The following is a 12,354-nucleotide window of genomic DNA, read 5'->3' as shown; positions in this document are numbered from 1 at the left end:
AAAAGGTGCAAATTTTAGGAGTCAGAAAGAAAAGCCAATCATGGGACCCTGTCTCTTAGAGTTGCTGTGAAATGCACTCAGGTGCCATGTTCCTTGTCACCTCTTTACTATAGTGTAACAGCCTCTGGGTACCACGTCTAAACTTGGGCCACCTTGGGGTGCCTGAGGTCTCCAGTGTGGACAAAAGTATCCCAGGGACCCAAAGCCAGTACGGTGTGGGCTTGAAGGCATTTGTGGGAGTTGCAATGGATTCCAAAATCTCAACCCCTTCAACTTCTAAAAAGAATCAGAACTCAGTGGAAATTTTGCTGGTCTTTTTTGTAGAAAAGGTGTTAGGGTGACAACTACAGGATTCACAAAAATCATAAAACTAAATTTGGCCCTGTCGCTGTTCAGAGTCCACACTGGTCTTACTGAGCCCTGATAGAGTGACTACAGAAAAGTCACTCCAAAGTGAGGGGCCCAGCCTGGCTGTTCTTGCATAAACAACGGCTAGATAACAGCCGGGCTGTAAAACCAAGAGGGAAGTTCGGGGATCTGAGCTTAGAAGTGGAAGCTTTCATTAAGAATAAAAAGATGGGCCAGGCGCGGTGGTTCATGCCTGTAATCTCAGCACTTTGGGAGGCAGAGGTGGGTGGATCACCTGAGGTCAGGAGTTTGAGACCAGCCTGGGCAACATGGTGAAACCCTGTCTCTACTAAAAATACAAAAAAATTAGCCAGGCATGGTGATGTATGCCTGAAATTTCAGCTACTTGGGAGGCTGAGGCAGGAGAATCACTTGAACCCAGGAGGCAGAGGTTGCAGTGAGCTGAGATCGCACCACTGCACTCCAGCCTGGGCAACAAGCGCAAAAATTACGTCTGAAAAAAAAGAATAAAAAGATGGAGGCCGGGCGTGGCAGGTCACACCTGTAATCCCAGCACTTTGGGAAGCCAAGATAGGCAGATCACTTGAGGTCAGGAGTTCGAGACCAGCCTGGCCAACATGGTGAAACCTTGTCTCTACTAAAAATACAAAAAAATTAGCCAGGCGTGGTGAGGGGGCGCCTGTAAAACCAGCTACTCAGGAGGCTGAGGCAGGAGAATTGCTTGAACCCGGGAGGCAGAGGTTACAGTGAAATGAGATTGCTCCATTGCACTCCAGCCTGGGCGACAGAGCGAGACTCCATCTCAAAATAAATGAATGAATTAGTTAAAAGATGGCTTCAGTTTTGCAAGACGAAGAAAGTTTCTGGAGGGCATGGTGGTGATGATGGCACAACAATGTGAATGTATTGAACGCCACTGATCTGTGCAGTTCAAGTTGGGTAAAGTAGTAAATTTTGTGTTTATATATATTACCACAGTTTTCTTTAAAAAATAAAAATAAAAAGATAAAGCTGAAACCTAAAAATGTCCAGGTAACAATAAAGCTGGCAGAGTAATGTACAAGACTACCTATTGTATTTACAGCAGCTCAGCAAAGCGGAGCCCCCCCAGAAAAAGGGGACAGGAAAAGGGATTGATTGCTTTTTAAAGAATTTAATATTTGTTATTTCAAAAAAAAAAAAAACTTTAAAGTGGTCCTCAGAGGGGGAAGAAGTGAGAGTTCTGTTTGGCTTCTTTCCTCTTTTGATTGGCAGAGGGTTTGTTTTTAGTTTAAATTCGTATTTGAGACCCGGCACCACAGTCTTTGCAGGACTATGAATTCCTGAGAACTTAAACTGAACTGTTTATGAGGAATAGCGTGAGGGTGAGGGCCCAGCCCTGGCTCACTGAGTCCTCAGGGCTCAGCTCCACAGCTGCCTGAGGAATTTGCTCTCAAGGGCAATCTTCAGCGATCCGGATCATAGCTGGGCTTTGGGTGGCAACCTGAGGGTGAGGTCAGACTTTAGCATCACAACCAAAAGTCACATGCTGATGACAGGCTCCAAATCCTCCCAGCCCAGGGCCTGGTGGCTTCCAGATGTTGACTCAGGACAGGAACCGCTTGTCTGCCCTAAATGAATGCCATGGCCAGAGAGGGTGGGCCAGGGAGGCACCTCTGACAGGGAGAGTTAAGGAGCAGTGAGCTCCCTTCCACCTCCGCTGAGCAGAAAGGAACTTCTGGAAATGCCTTCAGGACAGACAGCTGCTGATCTCTTCCTGGAAGCGCTGAGCCTCAGAAGCTTGCTGATTCCTACCTATTTGCTCCCACAGCAAATTCTTGATTCTTTATCAGAAAGGAGGGAAGAAGTGTGTCGGTGTGAGGAGGAAGAAGCCACAGGATTGCCCACAGCAGAGGTCCTCGGGGACGCTGGGCTATCCCTGGTGGCAACACTCTTGGGGCTGGTGCTGGGTGAGGACGGCCTCACAAGCACCCTATGCTGTGACTCCAGCCCCCAGGATTCTCCTCAGGGTAGAGAGAAGGAGCTCAGGTGAGCTCTGGGTGAATGATACCGTCCTTTCCGTTGAAATCACAGAATTTTACAACTAAAGAGACTCCCAGATGGTCTGAGTCGACCTCACTCTGGCGGCTGGAAGCAGAGATGAAAAGATCTAGACAAAATTACACAGTTCCATTATTAACAATTCAAACTAAGCATCAGGCCATCTGACCCCAACCGAGGGCCCTTCATCGTATTCTACTAAGTATATTATACTGCAGTATATATGTGTGTGTGCATGTGTGTGTCATGAGAGTACATGTATATGCAGGTGTATGCATCTGTATTTTGTGCATAAATGTGTGCATTTGTGTACATGTACATTAATGTATATGCGTGTGTTGTGCACATGTGTAGCAGAGTTAGTGTGCATATGCACATGTGTATATGTGTATTGTGCATGTGTATGTGTATACACATGTATATATAGGGGTAAGTCTGTGTCTTTGGTATGTGCATATATGTGTGTGTGATGTGTGTGCATGTGTGTGTGCTTTGGTGTGTGTGGTGTGTGTGCATGTGTGTATGTGGTGTGTGGGGGTGTGTGTGGTGTGTGTATGTGTGATGTGTGTGTGGTGTGTGTGAGGTGTGTAGGGTGTGTGCGTCTGTATGGTGTGCATGTGGTATGGTGTGTGTGTGGTGTTTGTGTGGTGTGTGTGCATGTGTGTGTGGTGTGTGGGGGGGGTTGTGTGTGGGGTGTGTGTGGTGTGTGCATATATGTGGTGTACATATGTGTGTATGTGTGGTGTGTGGTGTGTGTGGTGTGTGTGCATGTGTGTATCTGGTGTGTGGGGGTGTGTGTGGTGTGTGTGATGTGTGTATGTGTGGTGTGTGTGTGTTTGGTGTGTGGTGTGTGTGGTGTGTGTGTTTGGTGTGTGGTGTGTGTGGAGTGTTTGGTGTGTGGTGTGTGTGTGTGGTGTGTGTGTGTGTTTGGTGTGTGGTGTGTGTGGGGTGTGTGTTTGGTGTGTGGTGTGTGTGGTGTGTGTGTGTTTGGTGTGTGGTGTGTGTGGTGTGTGTGTGTTTGGTGTGTGGTGTGTGTGGTGTGTGTGTGTTTGGTGTGTGGTGTGTGTGGGGTGTTTGGTGTGTGGTGTGTGTGTGTGTTTGGTGTGTGGTGTGTGTGGTGTGTGTGTGTTTGGTGTGTGGGGTGTGTGTTTGGTGTGTGGTGTGTGTGTTTGGTGTGTGGTGTGTGTGTGTGTGGTGTGTGTGTGTGTTTGGTGTGTGGTGTGTGTGTGTGGTGAGAGATTCTTAGGCCATAATGGCTTGTTTTTCTGACCAAGAGACTTGATTCTTGCTGATTCAGCCATGAGTGTGCATTTCCCACAATCAGGGTGACTAACCAGGACATCTGGAGAACTTTCTTCCTCTCTGCCTCACCCATCCCACCCGCTCCATCCTCAGAGCGGACACTCAGATGCTGGGGCTCCTGCCCCAGTGTGTGACCCACGGGAAGTTTGCAGAGCCCTCAGGTTGCGTCACAGCCAGCGTTGATGAGCATCATCCTGTCTTCCAAGAAGGCAGGCCGGTCACCCAAGAATGAGCCAGAGCTGCTTCTGTAAATCACGAGATTTTGTGACCCAGATTAACATGGAAGGAGAAACCAGCAGCTGCTGCCGCCGTAGGCACAAGTCAGCAACTTCAGTCCTGAGGCTGGCCCTCCCTGGCCACGGGCTGCCCCTTGCCTTTGGGGTAATTTGAGGCAATGAAAGTTTTTATTCCCTTTGGTTGTGTTTTCTAGACATGTTTTAATGCAGCTGAAATCATATGAAGTGTTCAATTTTATACCCTGCTTTTTTAAAACGGAAGATTATGACAGCTTTTTCACAATGTTATTAGAAGCTTTTCAGAAACATTCCTTTTAACGGCTGCAAAATACTATAATAATGTTGTCATATCCCAATTCCCTACTGTGAAACACTCAGGCGTTATTCCCTGTTGAAAACAAAGCTAAGCTAAACATCTTTATGCACATTTTTTTCTGTATTTCGGACTGGACATGATATATGTGGGGGTTTTTGGCTGTCAGTACATAACAATTAAAATCCAAAAAGAGAAAACATTAATCGCTGAGCAAAACTTTGCATTTATGTTGCACTCTATCTGGTTTTCTTTTCTCCCAGAAAAACATTATTTTAGTAATCAATGGCTAACACACTTTATAATAATTTTTACCAAATTTTTTGCTACATATAACAGCTTTTGTAATCTTACTCTTTTAGCGAGAAGGGAAAAAATTCATTCTTTCCACCATCATGAGAGATTAATTACTCAATAATTACATTCATTACCAATTTAGAAAACTTTGAGCTTCAAAACCCATTACAGGCAATGTCATAAATTTTAAAGATTATTGTCAAATCTGGTGAACACTCTATCAAGTTTAGTTTCATTTGATTATACATAAGCTGTAAGATTTTCTGACATTGCAAGTTTAATTGTCTAGTGACTTATTTTAAATGCTTTTTAATGCCAACACTCATTATCCAATTGTCATTCATGTCCTTCTCTGCCTGGCTTTATGGGCTGAATTTCTGTGCGGGTGCCTTTTGCTGGGAAGGCAGCCTTCCCAGTGCTCTGGGCCATTCTCTGTGTGGTTCCATTGCCATCCCGCTCCAGGTACCAAAGGATTCAGCCTCCAAACTCTGCTGCCCACCTTGGTGGTTGGACACATACTCCTGGAGAACCTTGAGTAAAAACAAGCCACATACATCCTGCTGACATGGAGAACAGCCAGCTACCGAGCAAACATGCAACACTGGTGATATTGTACAATGTTCCCAGCTGTGAATTTATCTCATTGTTTTCACCCAGTGACATTTTTATCTTATCCCTCCACAAGCTGGGCAAAACTACACTAAAGGCTTGATTAGATTCTCTCTTGTCATTTTGGAATTACTATTTTCATTTTTTATTTGAAAATGAGAAATAAAAAGGAATCTTATAACTTCTCTCTGCCCCTTAAAGCTATTTCCAATAAAGAGTAGCTTTTTTTTTTTTTTTTTGAAATGGAGTCTTGCTCTGTCGCCAGGCTGGTGTGCAGTGGCACAATCTCGGCTCACTGCAACCTCCGCCTCCCAGGTTCAAGTGATTCTCCTGCCTCAGCCTCCCAAGTAGCAGAGAATACAGGCACGTGCCACCACGCCCAGCTAATTTTTCTATTTTTAGTAGAGATGGGGTTTTACCATGTTGGCCAGGATGGTCTCAATCTCCTGACCTCATGATTCACCCACTTTGGCCTCCCAAAGTGCTGGGATTACAGGCATGAGCCACTGTGCCTGGCTACCTTTTTTTTTTTTTTTAACTGACGCTTAAACCTTGAGAAGCCTTGCTATTGCCAGTGGTTCCCACACTTTGAGAATGTTATGAAATAGCAAACTTTTTAAAGAACATGGAGGACTGACACTCTGACACTTTGTTTTGCGAAGAACACAGAAACTGCAGTAACTATCCAATGCTGTCACCAATCATAGTGCCCCAAGAGAAAGAAAGAAAAGAAATTAATAAATAGAGAAAAAAATTCCAAATGAAAAAAATTAAAGAAGCAAGGAAGGGTGGGGCACGGTGGCTCTTGCCTGTAATCCCATTACTTTGGGAGGTCGAGGCTGGTGGATCACTTGAGGCCAGGAGTTCAAGACCAGCCTGGCCAACACGGCAAAACCTTGTCTCTACTAAAAATACAAATATTAGCCGGGCATAGTGGCACGCTCCTGTAATCCCAGCTACCAGGGAGGCTGAGGCACAAGAATCACTTGAACCCGGGAGGCAGAGGCTGCAATGAGCCGAGATAGTGCCACTGCACTCCAGCCTGGGCGACAGAGCAAAAAAAAAAAAAAGCAAGGAAGGCAAGGAAGGAAGGAAACGAGAGAGAAAAAGTAGGAAGGGTACAGTCTTAGAATAATTAACATTCCTTTCAATGGAATAACTTAATCTTAGGGGAAAAAAAATTACCCAGTGCTCCGCATTTTTCTCCATTTCCTTGGAATTGTGAAAAGTTCACCATGGGCCACATGACTCTAAAGGTTTACTGCTGTGTTTTGTTTGCTCAGGAGCCTTTGCTCTTGGCTATGCATAGAAGTTCAGGAAAAGCCCTCAGGCCCCATCTCATGACATATTTCATGACCATGTTTATTCCATCCCCTGAACACTAAAACTTACCCAAGGCCCTTGAGGGAGGGCCACACTTTAGGAAGCACAGTATTTCTGGTTGCTCTTAAAATAGGGGCATAGGATCCAAGAGTCAGGAGGAAATGGAATGTCTTGAAGTTCAGCCAGAGCATCACCGGCCATGAAATACGAGGGTCAGTCGGTCTCCGCTCAAATGGTCCCAGAGATGGAGGATTAGAAAAGCAGATTTTAATTCCTGCGTGAGCTGACACTTGCCACCTGTACTTCTCGTCCCTTGTTCTGTCTTCCAGGCTATAAAGACACCTTGAATCCTCCTCCATGATACCTGCTCCACTATTTGTTAGCACAGCTATGATGCTGCTCACAGATTGTTTTCACTCCTCAAGACAGTGGTGCAAGGCAAGGTGACCTGGAGCAAGGCCATCCTGAGTGCCCACCCAGCTTCCCAGGAGCCTGTTGGAATTTGGAAGGACATTTGCCTCTGTTTATAAAGCTTGGCTTTTTGCTGAAAGCCAGGGTCTCAAAAATTTTGTTTTGTTAATAGAAGCTAAACCCCAAACATTTGGCTCTTTTTCGTTCCATTTCCCCTTTCACAATCTTAACTATTCCCAAGACAATGGATACCTCTGCCTGTATCAAGCGCAGATTGTCGATAAGAAAGTCAACAGGAAATAAACACTATTATTTCAAAAATACTATCCTCATCCATTTAAAATTAAGGGGCTAGAAGAAAAGGATATGAAGATTTACTGTTGAATGGGTTGGGAGTTTCAGTTTGGGATGAAGAGAAAGTTCTGGAGATGGATGGTGGTGATGGTGGCACGACAATGCGAATGAACTTCATGCCGCTCTCAAAAATAGTGAAAATGGTCAAGTTTATGTTATATCTATTTTACTATAATAAAAAAAATTTTGGTTTTCAGTGGGCAGGTGAATAAGGGAACCCTCTTGCCACCTCTTGGCAAGAGCAAGAAAGGAAGTTGGAATATCAGCAGTGTGAGCTCTTCCAAGGGCAGTGGTGACAGCCTGGGAGACTGGTCAGCGTAGCAAGGGCAGGTGCAGGTCCCTGGTCCTAGAATGTGAGTGTGGCAAGCCAGCCTTAACTTCTGCCTGCCTAGGAGGCATCCTAGGAGGTAAGCCTTAGTGAGCAGGGGTGAGCTCTGTGTGTCCTGTATGCAGCAGCAGATTATCTGTCTGCTCATGCAGACTTTGTAGATTGCTCAGAGTTGCCTAGAGGGAGGGCCCGTGCGGCCTGAATTTCAGCCTGCACTCAGCTCATCAAGCCATGGGTTCTCTCAGGGCCATGTCTGTCCAACCCTTGCAAAGCCTCTGGATGGGTGATCCTGGGCACTAAGCCTCGACCATTCTAAAATACTGTTTGGCACAGCCTTTTCTCCTAGCCCTTTAATTTTAAATGGATGAGGATAGTATTTTTGAAATAATAGTGTTTACTTCCTGTTGACTTTCTTCCTGTTGACAATCTGCGCTTGATACAGGCAGAGGTATCCATTGTCTTGGGAATAGTTAAGATTGTGAAAGGGGAAATGGAACGAAAAAGAGCCAAATGTTTGGGGCTTAGCTTCTATTAACAAAACAAAATTTTTGAGACCCTGGCTTTCAGCAAAAAGCCAGGCTTTATAAACAGAGGCAAATGTCCTTCCAAATTCCAACAGGCTCCTGGGAAGCTGGGTGGGCACTCAGGATGGCCTTGCTCCAGGTCACCTTGCCTTGCACCACTGTCTTTAGGAGTGAAAACAATCTGTGAGCAGCATCATAGCTGTGCTAACAAATAATGGAGCAGGTATCGTGGAGGAGGAGGTTTGTACACAGAGTGTGTAGATCCCTCAAGTTCCCTGAACACTCCGCCATGCAAATGATGCAGAGAAGTCAGCTAGGAGGAAGACAAGTTGTGGGGAAGAACAACAACAGCCAGGAAGCATCATCCCAAATCTGAGTTCATGAGGCTGATGAAGAGAATGTCCACACCATTAAAGAGATTCTAGCATTGCTTTTCTATGTTTGTCAACCTTTGTCCTTGTTAATGCCTGAATAAAACTGAACATGAGAGCATAGCCATGGGAATTATAGTATAGGCCTAAGGAGAGGTTGTAAACTTCAGGCTTCATCAACACTTGACCATTTCCTCCCATTTTCTGGGAACTAATTAGCCCCTTTCTGTTTCACCCATGCAGTAACCTTGCTCTTGGGCTTCATTACTCCAGTATGCTTTCCAGAACTATCATATTCCTTTAATCTTCCTGAAATAAATTGGCCTGCATCGCACTCCCCTAAATCTAGTCTCTTTCATTGTTCAGGGAACCACCCCTCGTCCCATGGTTGTGAAAGTGTCCCGGGGTCTTCTGAGCAGTCCGTGTGTGCTGCCTTTGGTCATCCCAACCTGTCTGACCTGCCTTCCCATCCTCCATGCAAGCCTGGGTGTGGAAATATTCCAGAGCCCACATGCTCTAAGCTCAGCCACCCCAGGTGTGAGTGCAAGGAGGCTACAGCCCTCAGCCTCTTGCAGAAAACCCCTGTTGCTCCCCAAGTTTGGGAGGTGACTCTTCTCTCTTCTTTCTCCAACTCCACCAAGCTATGGACAATTAATTCCTTGATGACACTGACCTCTAGGTTCATAAGACAGGTTTTCAGACTGGCTCCAGGAATTTAGAAAATCTTTTCCTCTCTCTTCAGCCTTGGCTTTTGGATCATTGTGAACTCAGAAATCTATCGGGAAAGTCTAATTCTGAACACTGATTCTTTTTTCTCTTTACATTCCTATTGTTAAAATTCTGATCATCTGTGAGAAAACAATATCCCTGTCTGTATTGGGGCAATGTCCTTGTAAAGGGAACACAAAAAAGGAAAAAAAGTCATATTTGCACAAGAAAGTATCACTCCCCTTGTGTTATATACACCACGGGTCTGCAGGCATGAGACTGAGGTCAGACTGTGAGTATTCTCCCCTCCATCTCACCCTCCACCTGCTCTGTGACCTGCTCCAGAACCCCAGGGACAAGATTAGATTTCTCCAAAACTTGGAGATAAGAAACTCCAAAACAGACTCTCAACAGAGAGTCACAGAAAACAGGAAGTGCTTTTGAGGAAGTTTTGAATGGAAGCAGGAGGTGAGAGTTAGGAACTGTATGCTGGGAAATGACCTCTCGGCTGGGGCCCTTGGGAGGGATGTGGTGTTTTGGTTGCTGCTCCTGTGAACTGTGAAGGTCAGGTTTAGCATAAACTGTCCCCTGTGGTCCTCCTGCAATTCTCCTAATGACTGCCAGCTCTCAGTACCAGGGTCCCATACACCCCTGCAGCACTGCATCCCCTCCTGTTGGAGTTCCACCTCCTGAGATCAAATCCTGGCTTCCTCACTCACTAGCCCTGCACCCTGGGGCAAGCTCTGTAACCTCTCTAAACTCACTGTACTCATCTGTAAAATAGGGATGAGGGTTATTCTGATAATCAAATGCCATAATACACGACAAGGCGAATGTGGTGCTTGGCACGTAAGTGAGGAGTGTGTTCCCAGTTAACCACTGGTTTCAGCAGGCCAACGAGAATAGTTGGATTTTAGGTGAGTCTTTGGGTATTTCCCCCCATTTGTCTTGCTTATCTGTATTTTCTATGTTTTTCATAATGATTACTTGTTTTGTTTTTCACCTAAAAAATGATTGAAAAATAACAGATGAAACTGCTGGGAGGATAAAAGGCTAAGGTCCTCTGAGAATCCTTGAAAACAGCCACCAGCAAGTTATTCATTAGAAATTTCAAAGCGAAATTTCCAAACCAAGCCACCTCAATGACAGGCTTAGTGCTCTAGGAACAAGGTGGAGGGGATGTGGGCCATTATTGTTTATAAGCCAGAGAGCTGGTGGGTTACTTGCTGTATCTGGTAATTAAACATTCACATATTCTACATTTTTTAAACAAATCAATGCCTTTTTCATCAAATTATGAACAGGCCAGGACACTGAAGTTTGAAGGCAAATGTTCACTCCTGTCTGCTCCACATCTGGCTTTCCAGGACAACACAATGGTCAGTCCATTAAAAATCAAGGAAGTCATGATTTTTCTTGCTAGAAATCAAGAAAAGTCATTTTTTGATGTACTTATTATGTTTCTGAGAATATGCAAGAGAAGAAGGAGAAAAACACAAGCCTTCCAGATGGGCCACTGCTGGTTAAGCTTGCATTTTAGGGAGAGATGATGCCCATCTTTAACCTCTTTCGAGGCATCACACACTTTTGGGCTCAACAACCAAGAAACAACAGGGGAGAAAGCAATGATGATGGGAGCTGTTTTGGCTGAGAAACCCCCAAGGGCCCAGGGGCTCCTTCACCCTACATCAAACCATGGAAAAAAGCTCACCAGAGATAGTGCGTTGGCACAGGTCCGGGTCATGCTTATGGCCCTATATCCCTAATCCATCTCCCTCTGCTCTGTCCTAAGACTTCAGTTGACTGGCCTTCCCCAGGTCTCAAGGGCTTGTCACATTCTTCGTTACTTTTCTGTGTTTTTCGACAATTCTACCTAAAATCTTCAGTCATATGTGTTAAGGTATGGCTCCCATAAGAGTGTTTCAATGATTCAGGGGCACTCTAACCTTCCAAAACATTCGTAAGAAGAATAGTAGCTGTGTGCTTGGAACTGCTTTCTAAGCACTACCTAACCTATCTACTTCTATCTTCTCAATACCCACATTTTTAATTCCCCTTTACAAGTGAGGAAGTGCAGGCTCTACACATTTAAGTGTCTCACCCAAAGTGACGTGGTTGTCAAAAACTGAACTATGACTTGAACCCCAAATTATTTAATTCCAAAATAAGTGGACTTAATTACTCTTTACTTGTGTACTTGATTATTGTCTGTGTCTGCCTGTCAGCCATCACGCTCACCACTCACCCGACAAGTGGTACATCCTAAATAAGTATTTGCAGAATGAACGAATACTATCTTCCCTCGAGGCCCAGAGATTGGAGGCATTATGGTGGAACAGCAGCGGGTCAGTGCTTTGTTTCACAGTTCACTGAAACACCAGGGCCAGTGGCCTTGTGGCCCCTAAGGAGTCCAGACAACTATGGAGTCCTTGGTACAAAAGCAGGAATTCCTTGTTTACTTGCAGAAACACTTCATGTTGAGACTTTTGTAGTCTTCTTCCTTCCTTCTTTCCTTTTTTTTTATTTTACTGTTCCCTCCCTCCCTCCCTTCCTTCCTTCCTTCCTTTCCCTCCTTTCTTCCTTCCTGCCTGCCTGCCTGCCTGCAAGCTAGATCAACCAGCTTAAGTTGTTACAAAACTAGAAAATCTGAATTAAGTAGAAATCATGAATTGAACACGTTTCAGAGGGAGGGAACTAAATCTACCCTCAAATGAGAAGCTTATTTCCCAAAATATGAAAGCCTTTAAAAATTATGGCCAGCATTGTTTTGTTTTTCTATCAGGACACCAAAATCAAGTCTACAGGTGTCTGATTTTCATAGACTTCATAGACTTCGGGGCATGCCTCAGCACCCAGCCTCATGCCTCCTCTTCTCCTCTTGGATTCAGTCCCTTCTCCTGAGTTGGGAGGTTGTCTGGACAGTGTCTTTGCTATCTGCGTTGCTCCTCTCCCCACCACCAGTGTGCATTTGCCTCTCTGTCCCTCAGTGCATTTCGCCCAGGATGCTCTGGCCAAACTGACCAGGTGTCTCCATCTCTGCCCCTTTTCTTTCCCCTGAATGCTGTCCAGTGTTTTCTGGAACCTGTGAACTTCTTGTGAATGATAAATACTAAGAGCTTCTCAGAATGAGACCCCATGTTCTAAACAGAACTTGCAGTCAGGATTCCAG

Source organism: Nomascus leucogenys, chromosome 1a, assembly GCF_006542625.1.
Source record: "Nomascus leucogenys isolate Asia chromosome 1a, Asia_NLE_v1, whole genome shotgun sequence".
Taxonomy (NCBI): Eukaryota; Metazoa; Chordata; class Mammalia; order Primates; family Hylobatidae; genus Nomascus; species Nomascus leucogenys.
The sequence above is the reverse complement of the archived record's forward strand: the minus strand, read 5'-3'. Positions refer to the sequence as shown.